Genomic DNA, 24,783 nt, shown 5'->3' on the forward strand with positions numbered 1-24,783 from the left:
TAATCCATCATCTTAAGAAAACATAAAATCCCAAACTATTCCACAACCTAATACAGAAAGATTAAAAGAATATAACAGAGCTTAGCTTGTTTACTTTAGAAGCTGACAGAGTAACTGATCCGTGTCTAATTTTTTTTTTGGATATCTTCTCATCAGCTCACAGGAAAACACCTGAACTGACAACACACATACTGCGATTATACAGCACACATTAATCTGTGGTTTAGATGAAAGCTGTTCTTTGTTGGCTGCTTACGGACAGCATATGGACTCGCAGCAGACACCATTAGCATGGGTGATTAACTGGCCAGGTTAAGCGCCTTGCACTAGAAGCCCTAACGAAACCATCCGCCTCTTGGGATCAAGTCGCCCGAACATTACTTTATCTCCAAAATCACATCATAAGTATTGGGTGACATTGCTTTGTGGTTACATGACTGTGGGAAACAGCGAGGACACGAGCCAACGCCACCGGAGGGGGGGAAGTACGATGAGGGAAAAGTGTCACAACACAGCGACTGAGGGGAGCTGTGATTGGATTGAAACACACCCAACTCGCATTCAAATTTAATGAGCGCATGTTGGGAGGGGGGGAAAGCCCTCGCGAGATTGGGGTGGCGGTAATCGGGTGGCAGGCACCAGCCCATTAAAGCAACTTAAAGAAAATCAATTCTGAATCTCAAGTTCAAAGACGCCTCAGTCGGTAGATGAGTGGGAGCCTAAGTGAGCTGGCACTGGGGATTTCTCTATTTGCATTGCACATTCTTCCTTATGAGTCTTTGAAACACGAAACACTCGTCAGGTGACAGATGGTAGTTTCCTTGTGCTATCACACAGTGTTCATTAGATTATCTCCAGAATGATGCGTAACGCGATGTATGTTCGTGAATGCCAAAAAAAAAAAAAAAAGAAGGAAAGTATACCATTCCCACAGTGAGATCCTAGAAGTCCCGTGGCCGCCGAGTGCTTTTGTTCACGGGTGAGAGGTCACAGTGCTGCTCCAGTCCCTTGTCATTCTCTGAGGGCAGAGTAACAGTAATTCTGGGCAGAGAGAAAGATGCTTTCACCATTAGATGGTGTTGTTCTTGGGCAATTCCTCCAGGGTCCATTGCTACCTCTAAGTGCCACACTAGGTTTCTGAGAAGTTCCACTGGAAAGTGAATAGCAGACTTTCACTTCCTTGCGCTCAACAAATCCCTTTTCTGCCTGCCGGTCAACTAACTCCTTGTTTTCACTGAGAGAGGAGGCTATAGGCGGCTGTTGATGGAAAAACGCCACAGTTTTAAACCTGATGCCTCTGAGCGATTGAACCTGCACTCTCCCCTCGCTGCCACTGAAACCCTGGAAGTGTGTAGACGGCAGTGATGAATCCCTTCATATCCGAATCCAACCTGTTCTCAGGAACAGCAGGGGGATGAATATATTACAGCACGACGATTCATTAGCTGAATGTCAGCCACTAAGTGTGCACTGACAGGGCCTTGCCTTTCAACCACAGTTCACTACATGAAAGAGGACCTTTAGTTAGACTCGAGTCATCCACAAGATAATTTAATAACTTACCATAATAGCTCTCTGTATTTTGATAAGGGATTTTCACTGAAACTTCATCTGTGAACCTTTGCCCTCTATAAAGTGATTTTTTTTTTTTTTTTTTACTGCGATAGAAGCTTTTCATTTTCTAATCTGAATATAAGTGAGCACCTCTCATATTAGCTGTTCCGTGAATCCACAGGCACCACAAATGCATAAAGACCACTGCCGGTTTAATATGGACTGCTACCAGGAAAAAGGGTTTTGAGCAAAGCAGTACAGAAAGAGGAAAAAAAAAAGACATCCTATAAAAAATATATAATTGTTCCGAATAAACTTCAAAATCAATTTAGTAGAAGTTTATGTGTAGCCCTCTGAACCTTAAAGCCCAGCAGCAGGTTTGATAGGCATGTTATCTTCAAAAATGGCATAATTACACCGTTTATCTGTCAGAAAAATACATTTAAAGAGTCCAAATCTACTATGAAAAACAAGACATTTCATCAGAATCACTCTGTTCTACATGTCTCATTCGAAGATTCACCAAAAATATTTGATCCAGCCAGAGTTGGTACAAAAAACAATAAGCGCAGCACTCCTCAGTGTAACCATGAACTTAGCTGAACTGCAGACTGTGCTCTTACAGGGCAGATAGGAGACAAGTATGCAAACAAATTAAAAATCTACGTAGTCAGCCAGTGTTTTCACCATAATTAGCAACACTTCTGGATATTTTTGCACATATGTTGAACATGTTGATTCCAGGTTTTGTAAAATAACTAATCAAAGAAATTAACTTTTTTTCTTGCTTTTTTTTTATGATTTATGGCAATATAACTTTGTCAAACTGCACAAAATACATCTGAGCTCTCTACACTTACAGCTAAGGGTGTACTGTTTTTTAAAATATGGTTGAATCCTCAATGAGTACAAAATGTGACAAAAAAAACACCAAGACACCAGGACTCAGAGGGGTAAAAGTCTAGTAGTTAATCACTAAATCGGGCTGCACCAGTGAAGCTTGAGGAAAAGTCTTAGACTTTAATAATTTGTAAGTCAGTCAAGAGCAATCAACAGGGAGTCTGAGTTCTTTTGTTTTTTAATCTATATGATAAGTTGATTTATAGCAATTTGTAAAGAACTTTGTTTTACTTATTTCACTCTTTCAGGTGGCAGAATTCTTGCAGTTTAAAATTTGTTGGAAATATGTAACTAAGCAAAGCTGACTGACATTATTTGGTCTTTTAGTTTTTTACTGGCATAGCGTCTTAACACATTACTTTAGACTTACTGTGTACTTTTTTTTTTTGTGAAATGCAATGTAGTACTTGTCAAGTCTTATGAAACATTTACCAAGTTAACTTTTGTTTTTCAGGTATGAAGGCAGCATCCCAACGGACAGTTATTGGGTTTAATATTATTGAGAGCCAATCTAACAAATGCTCTAAGTGATGAAACCCAATTCAATTCATGTGTAAAAGCTCCACATAATAAGCACTTGGGTTATAATTAAGCTAAGTTTGAACTTCCTAACAGCTGGTGCAACTGGCTCCTGATCATCATTAGCAGATGGAGTTTGCACAGTTGTCATGCAATTGTACGAGTTAAAATTCCAGCACTTTTTTTTTTTCCCCCCTTCCTTTTTATCCACACTAATTACTTTGCTTCCATATGAGATTAAATGAGTTAACCCTTCCCACCCCGGAGGTCTCTGTCACTAGAGAGAAAAAGAAAATCTCTGTCTGGAGTTTTTTCAAATCTCACTCTGGTCTCATGATGAGGGACTCGGTGTGTTTCAAAATTCTCCCAAGTGTCTCTTATCCACTGAGACCAAGGTTGTTAATTTTAGCCTGACAGTTATGGAGTTGTCACTGATTGTACTTGGGGATGTGTTTTCAGGTGGAAATCTTTTTAAAAATCGCTTGAGGAGTTGATAAAGTAACAGTAGATCTTCAAATCCAGTTCCATAATTCTTACTCTGATCAGCCACAACATTAAAACCACCTGTGTTACACCGTGTAGGTCCCAGTAATTGGAGCATACAGGGACACGGGACCTCTAGCGGTGTTCTGTGGTGTCTGACACCAGAACATTGGCAGTGGATCCTTTGGGTACTGTGGTTTTTTTGCAGTGGGAGGCCGCCATGTATTTGGCTTGTTCCATCAAATCACACGGATGCTCCATCAGATTGGGGATCTGGGAAAATTGGAGGCTGTTCCTGAGCTGCAGTGAGGCGGGCGGCATTGTCCTGCTGAGGGAGGCTGCTGCCATCAGGGAGTGGCACAGTCATCGGGAGGCGTGCTGGATCTGCAGTTGTGTTTATGTGGGTGGTGCGTGTCGAAGCAATGTCCATACGAATTCCAAGACCCAAGGTTTCCCGGCGGAACACTGCATTGGAACGAGTTTATCAAAGCAATTCACCTGTTGTTAGTTTCAACGCTGCGACCGATGGATGTATTAACACAGCTGTCCTTTGTCATATCAGCATAAACTTGAAATAAAACCAGACTCTTGAAGGTATTTGCTCCGTTAGCAGCGGTAATAATAGAACTGATCACATAATGCAAAGAAAGAGTTCACCGAGGAATTCAGTGCGTCTCCTTTCTTTTTCGCGGAGCCCTTTTCAGACAACAAGATAAGATGAAGGTAGAAATATTAACGTTACAGCAATATCTTTATCTGTCATGCACAGAGAATTTCACCGCAAAACACTGTAAAGCCTGAAATGTTCAGCAAAATCCCCCATGGCCATTCTGTGCAGTGGAAAAGAAGAGAGACAGAGAGAGGAGGGGAAAAAAAGGCTAGAATTCTGTTTTTAACACTTAATTCCAAAGTCAGTGCTGGTAAGTGATCTTTGAGCTCTCTGCATACTAATTTGCGCAGATGTCGTCCTTGAGAACCATGTGATTAATAATGGAAACAGTGTGACTACATGCCAATGGCTGCTGCATGTTCCAGAGCGTCGGACTGCAGCACTGGCTTTGAAAATGTGTCTCCTTCCATCCCCGCAATCGTGAATGTGTTGCGTTTAAATTAACCGAGACGATTAAGAGTTAAATTTCGGCCGCGTTAAATTGATCCTTTATTGTGGTTTCGGGCCGCAACTGGATACAGGAAACCTTGAGAAATGTGATCAGGTAGTCGGAACCAGCAATATAGCTACATCCCTGTTTTATAACAATCTGTTGAAAGCATTTGTCAAACTGGTTTCCACCTGAAGAATATGCATGACATCCATGTAAGACGTTTATAAAAAATATGGGCAAAAACATCCTCGATAAATAAATGACAATGTCCTGATTGTTTGGGGGGTATTACTCTGGCAAAGTGTCTGCAGGAATACAGTGGATTAACACCACAGTAGATTCTTAGAGTGTCAAAGCTCAACACAAAGGATTTTTCACATTACTGTCATCCTACTTTAATAACATTTATGAAATGGAACAGCTGTCAAATTAGTATCTGAGATGTGAAGTTCAGTCCAAAACCCGATTTTTTTTCCCTCAGTGAATATCTGTAGCCTATGTCTCTAAACTGATATTACATGGCTCTGCTCCCAATTTAGATACATGCAGGGGGAAGAAAAAAAAAAAGAAAGAAATCTGCAGACAGTAACATCTGCGTCATTCCTCCTTTAGATGCATCTTCATTGGTGGGTGAGACAGTGAGCTGAAAGCATGACATTTTATTTTTGCCTAAGCGTGATCTAAGAGCAGTCAAGCCTGCAGAACAATGTTAGCTGACATCTAAATATTGAATACAGTGAGCAGTGCGTGTAGAACAAATACATTAACCAGCTGCAGACTCATTTACTTGGGGCCATTTCTATGTCTCCCCAACAAACAGAAAGCATGAACATCCATTATCGAACAAAACTCAAGCGCTTTCTTAAAATCTAGCAAAGAGGATACTGCATCGCAGCCAAAAAGAACACCAGAGTACTCTTGTTGAATAATGTTTTGGTGCTGTTGAAGACACACTGCGCATTAAAATGTTTTAATAAATCCAGTGCATTAAATGAATGTGAGTGGCCCGCTTCCATCTTTGAGTTCAGTCCTCAAGAAATGACCCAGAGATTCTCCTCTCTGATAAACTGTCTGGTATCTGAAGCTCACTCCCTCTCTGCTTCCTTCAAATCTCATCTAGTCCCGTCATTAAACGAAGGCTCGAAAGTTTTTTTTTTGCACCGTGTGAACTGCTTTCAAAATGGACGGACAGATGGAGCTTTATTGTATTACCCCCCCCAAAAAATAAAAAAGACCTCAAGGGGAAATGGTGGATGAAGAAATCTCCAGCTGAATTACAAAAGGGTACATTTATTGGCACTTAGTCGGTTGCTATATGAAGTACACTGTAGTGACATGCACCATTTGCTCTAATGGTGGTAAAGTCTTAATTCTCCATCTCCTGGAAATAGAAAGGTTTACTATTCTTGTCCCGTTTAATGGGTTGTTGTGGACAAATTAGCTTTGCAATCACACTAGAAATTCCAAATGTGACATACTACTGCAGATGGTGTTTTTATAGACAGAAACTAAGCCCTTGGAGGTGCGTGACGGTCTGGGTAACTATTGGAAATCGTCTTTTGTAGGAGGGCAAACCTGAAGGATGGGACCTGCCACTGATTCCCCCTCGTGTGCAACCACAAGACTCACGGGCCATGTTGATTTACTGACAAAAACAAGGTCCCCTTCTGAGTGAGTCAATGCTGGTGTGGAACACACAACTCAAACAGGATATTTCACTCTTTACTGGTGCTCATCTCTCAAAGGTAATGGCTTGGAAAATCTGGACGTCTTTAAAAGGCAACAGGGACTACAAGGCCATTATACATTTCTTATCCTGCTGACATTGCCATCACAGCTTAGACAGGCTGACATACGGGGTCACTAGCTTATTACTTTCTCATAAGCGGCGCCATCCAAACGAAAGGAAGCGCTATCATAAAGACTTCATTTGGCCGCGGTTGCCAATGTAACCTGCACATAACAAGCTGATACAATGTCAATCCCAACCACTACTCCTACCAAAATCATTTCAAGCATTTACAGGATGCTGCAATTGGAGTCTTCCCAGGAGCAGTGGGTGACAGCTCAGCCCTTGATGTGCTTTCACATTTCCACCGGTACCTAGAACGTCTTTATGGTTTTCAAAAAACACCTTAATCCGATATGTGATCAGGCTCCAGCAAACCTCCTATTAAAGATTCTGAAAATATATCTGTGCTCCACAAGAACATGTGGTCAATACTTGGTGTACAAGACTTACCTCACTAAGCCGGCTTATACTTTAGCTCATAGCACTTCTAAGCTTCTTAACGAGTAAGCTCAAACTGAGCTAATTATTCATAGACAACCTCCGTCTCGGGGAACACAGCCAGGGATGAGTACTTAAAATCATGAATTTTTCACTGTAACATATGGAAACTGTTTAATTACCTACTTCAAAAACATGCAAGGACATATATCCCTGCTTTATTCAACATAAAAGTAACACCGCTCTCTACTATCCTTATTATTCTACAAGGCAGTTATACATCAGGCCTTTGTCAGCTATAGTCTTTTGCTCCTGGCTCAGCTCGGTAAGGCTTAAACTCCGGTGTAGCTATGATATCTTGATATTTCAGTCAGCTGTGGCTGTGATTTCTTTTATGTTTTCTAATTCAAAGCAAGCTTTTTCCTCCCCAAAGATTTAGAAGCTGACTCATACTGTTAATTGTTATTCATCTTAATGTGGCTTTCCCATGTGCCTTTGTCATTTTAATTTAGCTACTTCAAAGTCAAAAAAAAAGTCTTTCATTGTGCTTTACCGGTTATAAGGCTTGCTGCCACTGAAAAAGAGGAACATTGTGCAAATCAAATTGGAAGGATCTCGAGTTTGTAAAGATTTCAAGCTAATTTCCCATTTTTCTAACTAATAGTATTCAATTAGTAGGCCACAGTAAATACCACTTATGTAAATGAGTTGTGCACTAAAAAGAGACATTTTTTTGGTCTTGTTTTTTTTAATATAATCACAAGACACTTTGTTAGGTAAATTCTGCTTTTATGAAGCTTCTACATACTCAGTCTTTGTTGTCAAAAACTGTGATGACTATACTTGTTTGGGGTTTACTGGGCTTTTTAAAAAGTTCCTAATATTTTGTCCACCCCATTAACACTTTCCAATGTTATGCAATCCAGTGCACCACCATCCACTATGACCTCAATAATAAATGTAAAGCACAACTGTTCCCTTATTGACAACACAAACAAAAACTGAACATTTCCATAAAAGCATTATTCAGAGCAGAGCTGTTGTGATGGATTGCATTAGACTTTACATACGTAGCTCATACAGACCATGCCTATATGCCCAATAAAGAGATGATCAAAATGTGTGTGCATCCGCTGAAACACATTTGCAACTCCAAAATGACACAGGTGTTAGAATAGCTTATTATCAGCAAACGTATCTCATTACATGTACTTTCTAAATCTCTGTGGCACATCGACGCTGAGCTTCCCATGTATATAAACCGCTCGCTGAGGCTCTTTATCACCTGCTACACTGACAACTTTACAGCTTCATTTTAGTTATTAGCACATTACCTAAAAACTCATTTATGAAAGACGATCGCAGTTCCTTTGAGGATCACTGTTGCGCAGAGCAAACATAATTGTCTATGTAGGATTCTACAGTAATCTGATCCATCACGATTAACAGGAGCGTCCTATGACAAACACATTACTGCGAAAATAATTACATATTTGAATAATAGTCGGGTCGACTTTTGGAGCCATAATGAACTTCACTTCTTAGCTGCATTGTAATGGCGTAAGGTAAATGGGGGAAAGTAGCTGTGCATTATGGAAAGCTTTATAGAGACTCAATCAAGCAGAAACAAGACACCAGTTTGTATGAATAAATGCAATGCTAAATTATGACGCTACCAGCCAAATTAAATGTAAATGCTATGCAAAATACTAAAGAGAAAAATCAACATCGCCTTTCCATATAGCGCGGCTGTGAGTCAGAACAGAGCATACATTATGTGAAAAGCCTCTGTTTGCTCCTGAAAGCAACTGAAGGTGATAATGTGTGAGCCGACTTAACTTATGAACAAAATAGAAAAACACATCTCCAACTAAAACTTCGTATCATTCCCAAGGCAATTTACAGCAACTTTAAATTAGACATAAACTATATGAGGCCGCCGTTGCTCCGGGGTTATGCAGTTTACCGATTCCACACACACCTGCTCTGGGATAATGACAAGACAGGAGATATTCTGTGGATTTAAAGCGTCTGATTGGTCCCAAATTCATGCAGGACACCGAACATGCAGCCAGAATCGTAAAGATTCAGCAATAAGACGAGCAAAGGGTCCTGCAGCAGATGGTACGGGCCTCGCGCAGCCCTGATCTCAACATCATGAAGTCAGTGTGGGATTACATGAAGAGGCAGCAGACACCGAGACAACCTAAATCCACAGAACTGTGACAGGCTCTGCGAAATGTCTGGAACAACCTACCTGTCAAGTAACACGAAAAACTGTGTGCAAGCCTACTGAGGAGAATTGGGGGCTGTTAAACTGAACTGCTACTTCTGGCGTTATCCTCTCTTTACATAAAGTGCCTAGAAATTTGTCTGGTGAAGCCATCTAACTCAACTTATGAAATCCACAATATAAAGTGCAAAAAATAACACATTAGAATGAATTGACAGCTGTTAAATTGGTCTACAACTATTTTGACAGTCAATTAATTGCTTTGAGTAACTTTTAAAGGGAAAAAAATGCAAAATTCTCTGATTCCAGCTTCTTAAATTTGGATATTCTTTACTCCTCTGTGACAGTAAACTGAGTATCTTTGGGTTGTGGATGAAATAAGTCATCTGAGGACATCATCTTGGGCTTTGGGAACCAATGACTGACATTTTTTTCCATTTGTCTTACTTCATAGTCTGATTAATCAAGAAAATAATCAACAATGGATGTAATTGTTGCAGCCCTACAACACAATGTTATTTTTCCAGGGTTGCTCAGCCTTAATCTAACATCAGCTAAAATCTGTTCACAGCCTTTAATCTCTACTCGCTGTCTCAGAAGACGTTTGCTCTAAATGTCACATTATGAGGTTGAAACAAGCTTTACTAAACATCAAATTACCTCTATGAACAGCACAGAGCAAATCTTGACCTACTCCTTGATTAATTACAGGTACTTTGGGGGGTTTTGGGGGGTTTGTTTTGTTAGTTAAAGATTCAACAGTTATGTGCTCATAATGCTGTAAAGGATTCTAATACAGACATACTGCAGGGTATCACAGTGGCCACAATCAGTGCAGTACTACTCCGTGTACTGTCTGTGTATCAGGGGATGTACACTGTAACAGGCCCTTCTCTGTCACACAAAGTATTTCACCTAGGGCCAAGTCATTTGGAGTCTATTAACTGTGCTTGGACCAGAATGTGCTGAAGGCTCATCAGCCATATGTTAGGCCACCGATTAGACTAGAGCCATGCTGAGAGAAACACTACCCCTCAAGTCAAACACAAGGGTGCATCTGTTTTGGATAAGGCTTGTTTTACATCTCCGAGTCTCTTTATTGCGTGTCCAATCGAAAGGGACAGTTGATTTAAGGGTTTCTCCACTTGCCAACGCACAACCTGCTCCGAAAAAAAAGCCAGTGATTTCTGCCCAAACATCCACTATTACATTAAAACACAGGACGGTGAATCAGAGCAGCTCGCTGTAAATGTCTTTCCTTCCATATTTTCGTCAGATAACGGCGGAGAAAAGATGGGACGGAGAGTAAAAGAAGCGATATGTAGCACAGTGTCCCTGCTGGATTCAAACACAGCATCTCATGATTACATGGCACACACTTTATCCAGCTGAGCCACCAGGATGCCACAAGCACCTAAGAGTTCTGAGGGATGCTTGCAGCCATGGCAACACAGCAAATAACGCCGACGTGTCTTATCAACAGGGCTACAAAAGGGAAGAAAAACCCCCCCCCCAAAAAAAGCCAGAGCCACAATGCCACACGAGTGAAATGAAGTTAATGCCATTGTCAACAGACTCAAAAGTGATCGGAGAGTCTCGGGAAGGAAATCTACACAAAGCTGTCTCATTCCACGTTATTCCAATAAAAGAGCTTTTGTAGTTTTTACAGCGGGCTGAAAAAGTGTTGAGGCAAAATGTCTTTATGGGTTTTTTTTTTCTTTTTTCCCCCTCTCTCTATGAAAAAGAAGGCCAAACTAAACATTGCTGGTGAATTCGGTTTCCTTATACTTGTTAAAGCCTCAGCGGATTAACATTTGATTTCTGATTTCAGTAGTTTCTTTGAACATGTGATTTCAAATTGAATTTTCTACGTGTAATGATCACAGGAGAAAATCACTGAAGACTGTAAAACGCACAGTGGATTTGACTGTCTAATGTGATGAAGTCCCTTCCCCAAAGCTACTCAAGTGACAGCCAGCTGCCAAGTGTCTTGCTTGCTTAGCTGTCTAATCTCAAAATTACTGACATGTCAAAATTCAAAGACTTTCGCGGCTCTAAAGATATTCATAAGGATTTTTTTTCCTTTTTTTTGTTGAAATTTCAGGATTTAATTTGACACTGAAAGGATGTAACGCACTCCATAATCCTGATGAACACATGCTCCTCTTGTATCTGATAGCACATGTGATTTAAACTTCAAAGCCCATTTGCAGGAACATATGTACGCTGTAATTCAATTTCAATCCCTTATTTAAATAATAGTGTTATTAAAATGCCTGTGTAGTCTAAATACAGCCGAGTCAAGATACAATAGAGGCGCTTAACTGCTGAATGTCTTATCACAGTCACTCAATCGACTTCTCCTCCCCAACCGTGGATCAAAGGGGTATCCATCTGCCATTACTGAGCTAATGCCATGCGCTCTTTCAGTTAGAGGATTTCTCAGACGTTATCGCCTTTTCATCCTGAACCGGGGCTTTATTTCCTCCGAGACATGCACCGAGCACAAAGCAGCACCCAATCATGTGGCAAAACAAAGTGTGAGAAAAGAGGAAAGGGCATTTTGCATTCACCTGTTTGTCATCTTAGCAATGCGACATTTTTCCAATTAGATTTGCAGCCGTGTCATACGCGGACGCTTTATCTGCGAAACTAAGGTTACAGTGGCCGAGAGGAGTCAGTAATTGTTGTTGAATTTCCCTTCAGAACTCGGGCATGGAAATTCTGACAAATCGAAGTTTCCTTCAGGTTTAATAATTGGAGACGCTGACAGGAAACTTCTTATTTCCGCAGACAACACTTTCGTCAAGATTTGTGTACGTGAGTGAGATTTTTTTTTTGAAGCTATGAAAACCAGAGAGGCAGTTCTTTAATCTTTAAAGCTCCACTTTCTGATGCGGCGTCTGTTATGACTGGTATTATGTGGAATAAGAAACTGTGACGGTGGACTCACTGAATAAATGAAGATGTGGCATAAACAATATGAATACGCAAATTAAGCCTGTTTTTTTTTTTTTTTAAAGTTCCACTGTTCCAACACAGAACACTTTAAGAATATTTAACAATTTGTCTTTTTTAAAAATAACTTTATTTACAAGCAGCCTTTCTTTCTTTCTTTTTTCTTTTTTAAAGAAAATATGCCAAGCATGCTGCTGCTTCTTAATAGGGATAATTTGGTGCATTTCTTTTTCTTGTGTGCAAGCAAACAGCATTAGAGTTCAGACACGTAATCGTAAAATTGAAAACAACAAACAACTATTTAGAAAACCGATTTACCAATTAGGTAGTTACTAAGTGTATTTTTTTGAGGAAAGATTGCCAAACATTTGCAAATTTTCTTTTGTTTTGGTTCTGCTTCCAAGAGTTTTTCTTTGTTATATTTCATTTTAAGCTAAATATCCTAAAGTTGCATTGTGTTTTTATTTGTTGTTTTTCTATGATTTTGCTGCCTTTCTGAGTAAATAATCCTCTTATGCGACAATAAGGATCTAAACCAAGCTTATCATTTAATAAAAAAAAGATAAACAAGTGGATTAATTGATTCGAAATTGAATTAAAAAATGATTAGTTGCAGCCCTGAACAGAATATCTTCAAGTTGTGGACAGTTTTTATCCGATTTTTTATCAATTTTGTTGCCACAATTCATCTTCAGACGGATTTACAAAAACAAACATAACCCAGCAGCACAAAAACTCTTGGAAGTCTTTAACTTATTGCGTGTAACGGACACAATGTGAGTACAGTGCATCAAAAAGCAACCTGCCTGTGTTAAATTAAGCAGATAAATGCAGTAAGCATCATACGTGAACCCACTCGCTCTAGAGAATAAAGCTTTTGGACTCTAACCGTTCAATATTTTCCCTTGAAATGTAGTGAAGCGTGCATCCGTGCAGATTGACAAACCTGAGGTCAAGCACCGAGATCTACGTTATCTGCAGGACGCGCCCGGAGTCTTCAACCATCCATCCATCCGAACGTCCAGGAGCGGGCTGACACCTTTTATGAATGTCCTACAGCACTAATCTTGGCCACCAATAATGAGGCCCCTTTAGTCAATAGACACCCAGCCCACAACAACTACATCCAGTCATCATTTATCAAGTCTCTCGATGGAGAAAGTAGTTTGTCAGTCCTATCTAATGAACCGATCTTGCTGAAGCCCGTCAAAGGGCAATCATCAATAACTCTAAGCATGGATGGCTCCAAAAGCATGCAAGCCTGTTCGGGGATGATCGCTCTTTAACGAGATTATCACTTCACATCGCCGGGCTGCTTTGTTTGCTGCTAGTTTGCAGCATCGACTATTAATGTCAGTATCAACCCATAAAGCTTTCATGTTTCTTCACATCTCGGTGCCACTCATACGAACATGATATACAGCTGACCTTCTCCTGGGCACCGTTTCCTCTGACACGAATTCGGCTGGCATGTCTCAATGCATCTTGACAGACAGGTACGCTGAGGGTTGAGACTGCCGTGCCACCGCTGTTTTTCTTCCGACGGACAAGTTTGAGTCGGTATAGCTTTTGTGTTGCCAGTTCACATCTCATGCAAGTCAAAGTCATCCACCTGCCCCGAGTGCAGACCCGGCACAGATCGAGAAAATGGCATGCAAACTACCCATCCTTGAGCTGATTCGTCCTATGTAAAGCATGCCGCCTTAGAAATTGGGCAGTTCGGAGAGAGCGAGTGAAAAAAAAAAAAAGACACTTAAAAGTCCACTGGCAGTCTGTGGGTTAGTAGGACTCCAGAGAGAGATTTCTAATTTTAAGATAGCAGTATACTGAGTGGAATATCATCACGGTATGGCTGGTCCCCCGCACATATTTAATAGGAAAAAAAATCTTTGTAAAAAATTCACAAACCGCACACTAGCATTTACATTAATGGCATCTGGCAGACAGGCATATCCAGAGCACTCTATAATTAAGACAACAGCATCCGACCAGATGAAGACATTTGGCAGCGGCCTGATAATCTCAGCCTTCAGCCGACCATCCTGCAGAGAGTAAACTGGTGCGCTGGAGAAACTAGATTCAACTCATTCCCTTGAACAGATTTCCATTCATGCAGGGCACAACGGAAAGTCACACTTCACTCACTGTAATATAGGATACTGTGTATGTTGCAGAAAATGCTGATCAGAATAGCAATTTACTCGCAATGAATTGTAAAGCAGCACTTTTTGTTGCATTGTACTCTTACAGTAAGACCCTCCATGAGCTTTAAGCACAAGTAAAGTACAGCGATTGTAGCATTACAGGTTTTTTTTTATAGGCTATATTTGGCTAAAGCTGCATTGTGACTTGGCAGCAGCTGCACAAAACATAGCGTGCACTTGATCCACTTCACATGAGGCTCTGTTCCAGAAGAAATGAAGAAAGGTTTTTTTGTGGATATCATCAGTGCCCCACTAAATGATAGAAGTGTTCTCATAAATGTCTTGACTTGAATGCATCTCTGTCTTTTTTTTTTGCCGACAATGTCACTGTTCATTGCCTGGAAAATGACTCAGTTTTAATCACATCACATGGTGGCGTTGAGCACAACTTAACAATCTTCTAGTCTCAAGTTTCTCCTTGACTTGTCCCATCACTGGCTAAAGCAGGCCGTGTTAATATGTACAGATTAACTAAATAGTCCGGAAAATAAGCAAACACACAAAGAGACAGTGACACCAAGGACAGACGGACGAGTGGAAACATACTTTCGTGCACACATTTTTTGGGGGGATTTGGGGACATTACCGGACACTATAAAATGATTAAATAGCAGAATTATACCAGAACAGAAGGAGCAAATAAAAAATCATACCCTGAATTTCAAATTATACTGTTCACACCGGGAAAGTGACAGAATTAGGAAAACTCCAAAAAGTCAGAGAGCAAACAAAAAAAAGGTTTGATTTGTGAGTGTGGTGTCGATCAAAACTGGTTTTGATTCATGCAACGATCACAAGAAAATAGAGGATTTGTACGGTGGTGAAACACCTTCAGAAATAACTTGGAAAGCAACAAGAAAAAAAAAGGGCTGTATTTCACATTTTAAGACTGTTTTGCACACACTTTTGCCAGTGGGATTTTAGAGCGTCAATTAGATTAACGTGCAGTGACACACACATTGCATCATTTACTCTTAAAATAAAACTGGTTGGGGTTAACTAATTATGTCTGTCCACAAAAACAGAATATTAGGAAGAAAATATGTATACTATAATAGATCTTTGACTATTAGGTTCAGTTGTAAACTATTAATCACTGATTATTCTGATAAATTAATATTTTAGAGCCTAAAAAGTCTAAATTCTCTGATTCCAGCTTCATAAACTCGAATATTTTCTGATCTCATTGCTCCTCTTTGGCAGAAAATTCAAGTTCTTTGAGTTGTGGCCAAAATGAGACACTTGAGGAGGTCATCTTGGATTTTGGAAAACACTGATTGTCAATTTTCACCATCTTTTTGATTCTATGGGCCAAACTAATCAATTAATTGGGAAAATGATGGGAGTTAAGGTGACAGCGAAGTCTCTAATTCATTACACAGAGAAATTTATGCGCTTTTATTTAGCCATGGTTGGACTAATTGGAGGGCTGCATTGGACTGCATTAGTTACAGAAAGGTTGTGAAGTTTACTAAGCATGTGCTACTGGCAATTAAGTATGGATAGATAGACGGCTGGACTGGAAAATGGGCACTGATTCATTCACCCCAATAAAAAAAAAAAAAGAAAAAAAAACTATAGCTACAGCATGCCATGTAAAATTACATTATGCTAATTTATGCTACACTTGGCACGGTCACTCACTGAATGCATGCAACACATGAAAATTTAATGCTCTGCGGGCTTTACGCAGCCTACGAAACAGCCAGTCAGCCTGCGGACACATGGGACAGATTGGGAACATTCCAGAGGTACAAAAATTCAGTCTGAAGAAATAAAACCCGTAAGGACTGCCAGAATTACGTATTCTGCTGAAATTAACTCGCTGTTGGAAACGGTACAGCGGCAACAGCTCTTGTAATTAATAGCTGAACTTCAGTGAACTATTTGGAAACGCGGATAGAAACATTCAATAGATGCTGATCGGAGGGATAGATTTCCTGAGCCAGAGTTCAAGCTCTGCATCAGCAAGAAATCCTTCCCACTTAGGTGTCCTTGTGCTCATGTATGTGTAATAATGTGCTGATCAAGGTGCTATACTGCTTACTTAAAGACGAGTGCAGCCAAATAAGTAGACCGCACTGCACAGGCTTTTCATTAAATACCTCTTTTTTTTTCTTTTAGCAGTTTTTACTTTCTTTTTTAATTCCACATAACCATTTGGGGGAGAGAAAAAAAATCAAATATTGTTTATAACGCAAACATTTCATCTACAGTGAACATATGGGGGTATATTCTACATCCATTACTCTCAGAAAACACTAATCAATAATTATTTGCAGCACATTTCTGCCCAGCTGCACCTTAAATCTATTCTGTGCAGAATGTGCTCAGTATTTCAGGGTTATAAAGCTTTCAACGGGCTAACAGATTTAAGCAGCAATAATCTGTAGTTTTACACAAATACAGCGCACCCCACCGTCAGATAAACCTGCTAAGTTGTTATTGTTTCCAAAAAAAAAAAAGCCCACGGCACTAAATCATCAACTTGTGAATCCTGTGTGGTTGTTGGATAATTATCAGATAACACATTCACCAAAGACTGCACCAAAGTAAAACCTATTTCATGGATTCAGGCCAAATACATGGATATTCTGCTGCTGATGTTCCTTTGAGGTTCTACTTTTTTTTTTTGTCTTTTTTTAGTTGCGTAATGTTGTGGTGATATAGTCTGGTTGGACTTATATCAGTGCAGCGGCAGTCCTGTGAAATTCTGCCTAAATGCATTATGATCACGGGGAGATTCAGTCGAGATGAGTTGAATTTTTATTTATTTTTTTGTTTGTCAGCTTTAAAAGCAAAAACTACAGATGCTCAGAACTGAACATGGCTTTTGATTAAGTATTAAAATAGACAGGCTTTGTGGAAAAATCAAAACACAGAGAAACAACGAGATCTATACCGTTTCTTATTGCGGTTGCACGACATCAAAGGGCATAAAGTGAAGCACATCCAGCGCCCACAGCTGTCCTGGAAACAACATGTATAGACACTTTAAAGAGACAAGTAGATACAAATATGGCCAGTGACAAGATACCATTCAGAGACTTCTTGTTTTTCTGCACTGGGGCGCTAGATTATGCATGTGTCTCTGTTAAAGCCACACATTCAACCAAACAGAGAAAACAGAATGTGAAGGTTGAGGCTCTTAACCATTCACCACACAAGAATAGTTAATGCTCCTGTAGTCTTTCCACTTTTAATAGGCAGCAGGGTTAGACATCTCCAGTGAGGCTGGTGCAGTCTGATGAAGAGCACACCATACGACTTTCTGACAAACGAATCAATAAGTAAGAACGGAATGATCTCTCATCACAGAGGCATATTCAGTAGGAGTAATTCATGGGTGCATTATCTTTTTCCTAATGCCCCAGTCGAGATTGAATAGTGCATTAAATGCACTACATTTTGTCCAATGCTTCTCGGTTCAGAGGAGAAAGTCTTAATAGGACTAGTAAGACCTGTGGTAGTAAGCAGTGCACAATAATATATTGTCCTTATGCATTATTTAATGGGACTGTGGGGAAGATAGTGTTTGTGCACATTTCAAACTCCATATGAGAGCATGTACCTCTCTTAATTGGCTTGCTCAAGAGAGCTAAAGGGAAATGCAGTTCTAGTAGCAGATATTGATCAATTTGACCAGATGCAGCTACTGAAAGCATGATCTACATCAATGTCACCTTCAGGTAAACAGCACAAGACAACAAGCAGCAATTTAAGACATCTGGATGTTTGCTGTTATACCGCACGCATCCGTTGTTTCTTGTTTATGTAATGATATCATGTCACTTTATTTAAATGTCAATTTAAAGGCTCTGCAACGCAGTGTCGGGAGCAACAGTTTGAGGCTGACACAGTGGCAGCATGACTGCACAACAGTGTTTCTTTAGGGAGACAGATGCCACCAATAATTTTCCTGCCCGAGTCAGGAGAAGGACGGGCGACTGGCTGGTACCATGCAGTGGCTCTCATGGGTATGAAAAGTCATGCTCCTCTGCAGTTTAAATGCCATGTGCTCTGCAGCCGGCTACATGCATTTCCCAGTTGGATATGTGTGTGTCAGGACTCTGGCTGCTGTAGACAGGCTGAATATGGTATGTTTGATTTATAACCGCTGCTTACCACTGGGCTCAGTTTAGCATCGCACCACAACCTGCACAGTATTCCTGAAAGAATTAGCTCTCTAACCTCCATATGGATTTTTATATGCATCTGTATCCCTCCATCAGACAGCTAGCCTCTCTCAAAATGACTCTTCACCGTTTCCCTCAGTGGCCCTCTACACCAGAGTCCATTGCACATTCTGGTCACACCCTAATACTCCATTTTACATGTGACAGTCATCGTGTAGCAGCGAGCAGGTCAGCCTTTAGTCTTTTTATTTATTTATTTTTTTATCAGTCGTCAGAAACAAATGACAGCAACTTAGACGTGCTATTAGCAGGAGGACTCCAGGCACACATACATGCTCTGTATGACAGTTTTCCTTATTCAGATATACTGCTCAGATGTGAGAGGCTAAAAGCCTCCAAGATAGAAGGAACCATGCAGCAATCATTATTTCTAAAGGTTACCCAGTCTGAATACAAATGTTCTCAAGACACAGAAAAACATGACCAAGTGCAAAAGGCTATGTACTCTGGTTTATGCATCTATAAACGGGATTTTGGGGGCATTCTGGAGGTTTTTCCACTGGTCTGATTGTCACATGCTGTTGGTTTCATCTGAATCTATTAAAATTTAATTGACTCCAACATATTTGTAGTGATCAAGCGACAGAACAAGTCATTTATGGCAAATAATGAAATCCATTTCCAACATTGCTTGCACTGTGCAGTCGCAGGGGACAGCAGCTTATCTGCACAGTACACTCTGGACAGGTCAGAAATCAGAGCTAACAAAGTCACATTCATCTTCAAAAGGGCAAAATAATGTTTCCCATCCAGCTCAGGTGCACATCTATGGACTGTGAACGGGTTTACTTTGCTGCAGCACGAAAAATACATTTTGTGTCTTCAACACATTACCAGATAATTCACTGTTTACTGATGAGTAAGAAGAAGCAATCTATATGAACCGCATCAGCTCACGTAAGTAATAAATAGCTCTATTTACCACTAACAGTATCACTGCAGTAGCCATTTAGTGTAACATTTTATTGCTCCTATGTTTGTTCCTACTGAAATTCATGATGCAGCAAAGTTGAAAAGTGGAGAGTGTTCCATGCCTCCTGAGGCGTGTATGTTATTTACCTGTTTCCTCCTGCGTTCAGTGCTTTAAGTGAACCACTGTCTTTTTTTTTCTTCTTCTTGTTGCTTTCTGACTCGCTAACCCTAAAAAATAAATTCCAAAAGAAGCTCCAGTTTAATTGCTTCAGTGCTTTGGTGGCTACTCCTTTGATCTTTTTGGCTAGTTGTAATTACGCCACTTCTTCAACTTTTTTTCATGCATCTCAAGCACTAAATAACTTGCCTTGCCTTGGGAGAAACATCTATCTCATTCTGTCGACTGATAACAACTTAATTGGCACTTATTTTCTGCTTTCTTTACTGGGTTCTTGGCTCCGTTCAGGGTCCAAAATTTCTGCAAAATTAACAAGAGGCTAGAGTTTTCTGTTCACTGACACCATTTATTTTAAGTCTGTCATGGTTGGTATCATACTACCCTCAGATCCTTTCTTGTTTATCTGCAAAAAAATGCACGACTGCAAAGGCAGCCTGAGTTTTCAAAGCGAAAAAGAAAAATCCTTCACAATTTAAGACCACTGACTGCACGAAGTCAAAAGAAAATCCTTTTTTTTTTCTCCACATAGCTGGAATCAACCACACATTCAACTAACCACACAATATCGTTTAGCACTATAACACTGTATATAATTGCGTATATTAAGGACTACCAATCATGCCTACAGTGGTTAATTATACTGCTGATTTACCTCTGAGACTTACAGCTTAGGGTATCTTGAATAAAGTAATCTCTGCAGGATATATCTACAATCTGAAGCTGTCGAGCTGTGAACATGACTCACTGTAAACGTCTATTTTAATATACCTTGTATGAAGAGGGGGGAAAAGAAACAAGTCTATATACTGTTTTATAAAATCTTTTATACTCCCCAATACAGATCAATAGCTTGTGTTGCCTGTTATTCTTTCATTCCTGCAGTGGCTGATAACCCTCCACTGTTCCAGATTTCAGAATGCTAACACATGACACCCGGCACCACGAGCAGCTGCTGTAACACAATGCAACACAATGGCAAGGCAGAGAGACCCCATCAATCTCACCCCATGGCACGCATAAAAGAAGGCGGGAGAAAAGAAGAAGAAGAAGAAAAAAAACGCGTCTCTGCAAACACGCCGTCGTAACTTTCTTTTTATGCATTACCTGCTGAGACGTGAATTTGTTGTGCAGTCGTTTCCTGCCCGCATTAGCATTTGCTGAACATGGAAGTGTTGGCAATAATGCATGATAATGATAATGACCATCCTGTCTGATTTCATTAGGCAAACACATGACAGCAAGTGCTCTGAGCTTCTGCTGTAACATCCTGCAACACACTGACAAGCCCAAAGACGTGATCATCGCCACTCGCGGCAACACACACTGCTAGTAAAAAAATTTAATAAATAAATAAAGACGTCTAAATACATAAGGACCCTGGCTGCACGCATTGCTAATTCAAATTACAAATCCAATAAGGCTCAAGGGTATCAACCCTCCTAAGAAGAAACCTCATTAACCTCTGTTTTTAGGAGTCGTTTCAAGTCCCTTATGTGAAAACCTGCCTGATGCACGGTTTTAACCGAAGCATAATTTCAATTTGCAAAATTCACTCAAAACCACAGGGTTAAACCTTTACTCAAAACACTTAACAATTACAGTGTGTCAAAGCCCCTGAACTTGCTGCTCTGTCAGTCCAATCCTACGTATGCTTCATATGACGAATACAGTATGAGATTTTATTGCCGTGAGACATCTGTCAGAATACGAAACACTGTCAAGACCTTGTGACAACTGTCATTTTTCATACTGCTGTAGACATTAGCAGGCAGCGGTAAAGAGGTGGGGTACGCTGTCATGTAGGAACATGCATGCATCACTGATGGTAAAGGAGGGTGTATACAGTAGATGCAGCTGGTCGTCGGTGTTTTCCATCAGCACCGCAAGCTGCAGTAACACACTCACTGCCTGCCCTGATGGAGCCACACAGCTGGCCAGAGCCTACATCTTCCCCCTGGAGAGATGTCAGTATGTATTGTGCAAATAAAGCAAAGCTATATGAAGGCTTGACTTTACTGTAAGATACTGACATCTAACCTCACCTCAACATAACAGATTTACAACCTTTCCATGACTCCGCGCAGGCATCCTGCACCCTCACTTCCCCTGTCTGTTGTTGCTGATGTCCTCTGGGGTGATGAACTGATATTTACGGCGGGCCAGACGCTGACCTCTCCAGCCCACCGTGTGTCAAAATTAGGAGAAGCTGGTGTGCAGCCACAACCTCAACCACAAAACGCTGAGTTGAAACTCAGGAGGCAGAGCTTATGGAGGAAAATGATGAGGGGGGCTAAAATAAATAAATAAAAATTCCAGTTGGAAACGTAATCGCCAGCATTCACTCACAGCAGCGCCCATGAGATCATTATCATGCTGCATCAGTGCTTCTGTAGCATCTCATCCCAAAACTTCTGAGCTGATTGGCCCAAACAAAAAGGTGTTGTGCAGCCCACATCCTGCTGAGGCCTCACCGTACAACCAGATAATCATCTTTCTGTGTGTGTCTTTTTAAACTTACTAACAAGTTCCCCCCCTCCTCTCCCTCATCATCGGGGCTCTTCTGTGAAAACTGTCCACTCTCTGAGGAATCAGTGCAGTTTGCCCTGGTGGCAGGATTACAGCAGCTGCTGCTGCTAATTTATGAAAAAGTCTTGGTCTCTGCGTCGTGCTGATGCAAGACACGCCCGGGCCATTTCCACATGCGCTTCTGTCTGTGGGAATTCAACTCATGTGTCACTGTTCAAGCATCTTCATTGTACGGTCAGGAGCCACAGCACAGCAGTACAGTGTGACAGGGCTGTTTTGGGCCCATCAGACTGGAGTGTAACAGACTGTAAAACAGCACTAATACTGACAATAACTGGTCCACCACGTGAGGACTGGAGATCTCAAGGAGTCTGAACACATCTCAGCTAGACAGGCGTCATATTATCCAGTGGACTAGAGCGAAAGACTTGCAGATTATGCATAGATAGATGGATAAGTAGATACATGGATACACAGATGGATGGGTAGATAGATAGATAAATAGATATGCAGGCCTATTATTCTATATTTAGTTTGCACAACACAGATTTGGACACCGTTTAGCTCATACAGACATTTGCACCCACACTGTCAGCTGCCAAAGTCCATTTCGCATTTCACTCCAAGTCCAAGAGACTTACCAAAAGTGGGACTAATAAAGCAGATGCCGAAGGGTTGATCCCAATGCACATGATTTAGCTGTCCACACACTTGTCTCTCTGGATAAATTCACCACGAACCTCAAGATGCTGACGAGAGTTCATTTATTCCAAATTCACGCGTAAAAAAAAAACACACAGGGGGAAAAAAAGAGCCTTCTTATTACGCTGATCAGGATTGTGCTGGAAGAGAAAAAAAAATCCAAGTGGACGTGATGAGCGACAATCTGCTGCTGAAGTGTCATTAACAAGACACAGTGGGGTATCTTACCTGCGTCGGGATGTAATAAAAACCCCACCTAAAAAAAAAAAATCCCCAGTACGATCCGATTGAGGCTTTAAAGGCAGAAAATGTAAAGCTGAAATCCCCCCCTCCAAAAAAAAAAAAAAATCCATAGAGGAGCTTTCAGGAGGGTCCGAGTGATGCGTCCGAGCCGTCTCCAAATGGGTTAAAGCGTCAGTACGTGGTCGTATCAAGTCCCCCCCCTCCCCTCTTACCACCACCACCTCATCCTCCTCTTCCTCCTCCTCCTCTGCGCACCGGGTTGTAACGCAGGAATACGGTGGATTAAATTTCCAATAAATCTCACGCCTGTTATGAATTGCAGTACAGATGGTGTCAGGATGGAGAACTGCAGTCCGGGGCTCGGTTTGAAGGGGTTGCGCTCCTTCTGGGGAGGGGGCAAAAAAAAAATAGATATAAGACGGTTGAAGGTTGGCGTCAAAATCACGAAAACTCTCCGGTTTTTTTTTTCTCCTTGTTAATCAAAGCCCCACGGCGCAGTCACCGAGCCCCGTCCTCCTGCCGTTCGTGTGCCATCAGTGCAGCCTTTAACTTCCTCCGTCTGAAGCGCAATGAAGGAATCCCACCCATGCACTGATATCGTGGCTTTCTTTCTTTCTTTAATTCTACCCATGCGACTTTCTGCTTTTTTTTTATTATTATGATTATTATTCTCTCCCCCCCTACTTCTGTCCGTCTGTGCGCTCCTCCAACAAAGCAATGCGGTCGATTTTTCTCCGTCCGGGATGTGGCAGGAGAATCTTGCTGTGTCCCGGAGAACAGGCAACCAACAAGAAGAAGAAGAAGAAGAAGAAAAAAGGAGAGAAAAAAAAATACCCTTCTCTGGATATGCGCCTCTGCTCCCTCATGCAGGCGTCCACCTGCGTAATGCGCGCCCGGTGTAAAAGAAAAACATGCTGTCACGCCATGATGTCTGGAGCAGAGCAGAGCCAAGTGGCCGGTGGACAAATTATTATTTTTTTTCTTGGTATCAGAGGATACGACTGACACCTTTCATGGACAGTGCAGCACTGCAGCAATGTGATGTCATTTGGGCTGCATTTAAAGAAAATACACTGAGGGGTTGCATCTTTTCTTTGAGGTATAGAGCAGGAGAAGAAAGAGGGTTTTGAAACACATGAAGGTTGAATTCATATAGAAAGGAGGAGGGAGGGGGGGTGTTTGTAGTACTCCGGGATGGTCCAGCACAACAAGATACTGCAACAGTGGACAGGAAGGGAGGGGAGGGATGGAAGTAGAGGATGGAGGGGGTGTTGGGTCATTGCTGCACTTAAAAAAAAATAAAAAAATCCAATTCACCCCCCCTATAGGTGGAAGATGTGCTTCCTGATTTGCATCCCAGTGAATGCCTCTTATCCTTCTCCATCTTCAATAAAAGGCAGCAGAAATACTTTGACCACCCACGTCTACCTCAGATAGCACCTCTTGTTCGTGTTACTTTGGGACATGGACTCCTCTCAGCCAAGATCTTACAGAGACGGGATATCCAGCCTATAGAAACATGAGCATCCTCCCACGAGTAAAAAAACAAAAAAAAACACAACAGTTAATCCTCTCAGAGTTGCAAAAGAAAGCCAGTGATAGCCCACCCTCCGTCATAACATGCGCAACATGTTTTGAATCTCCTTTTTTTGTTGTTGTTGTTGTTGCATATTCATCCCCGACTGTATTGTCCCGCTTGCTTGGAGGCCACAGGATATGTGGCAAAGAAAAGGAATTCTGGTGGACTTGACAAATCCTGTCAAATCCGATTGATTTGGCTTGCAGGAGCTTCACACAATACGGCGCACAGACTGGCACTGGATGTGAACCGGTGGATATTAG

At 41.1% G+C, this 24,783-nt stretch overlaps 1 protein-coding gene across 1 annotated transcript in view; it reads right to left on the minus strand.

Annotated features, from left to right (window-relative positions):
* lrfn1 (leucine rich repeat and fibronectin type III domain containing 1) overlaps nt 1-22,967 on the minus strand; it is a 113,125-nt gene extending 90,158 nt beyond the window's left edge. Inside the window, exon 1 of the mRNA XM_008280639.1 lies at nt 22,638-22,967. The gene's annotated coding sequence lies outside the window, so the exon portion shown is untranslated. The remainder of the gene's footprint in view (nt 1-22,637) is intronic.
* Nucleotides 22,968-24,783: the final 1,816 nt, after the last annotated feature.

This window comes from Stegastes partitus, unplaced genomic scaffold (genome assembly GCF_000690725.1).
Source record: "Stegastes partitus isolate 25-593 unplaced genomic scaffold, Stegastes_partitus-1.0.2 Scaffold204, whole genome shotgun sequence".
NCBI lineage: Eukaryota > Metazoa > Chordata > Actinopteri > Pomacentridae > Stegastes > Stegastes partitus.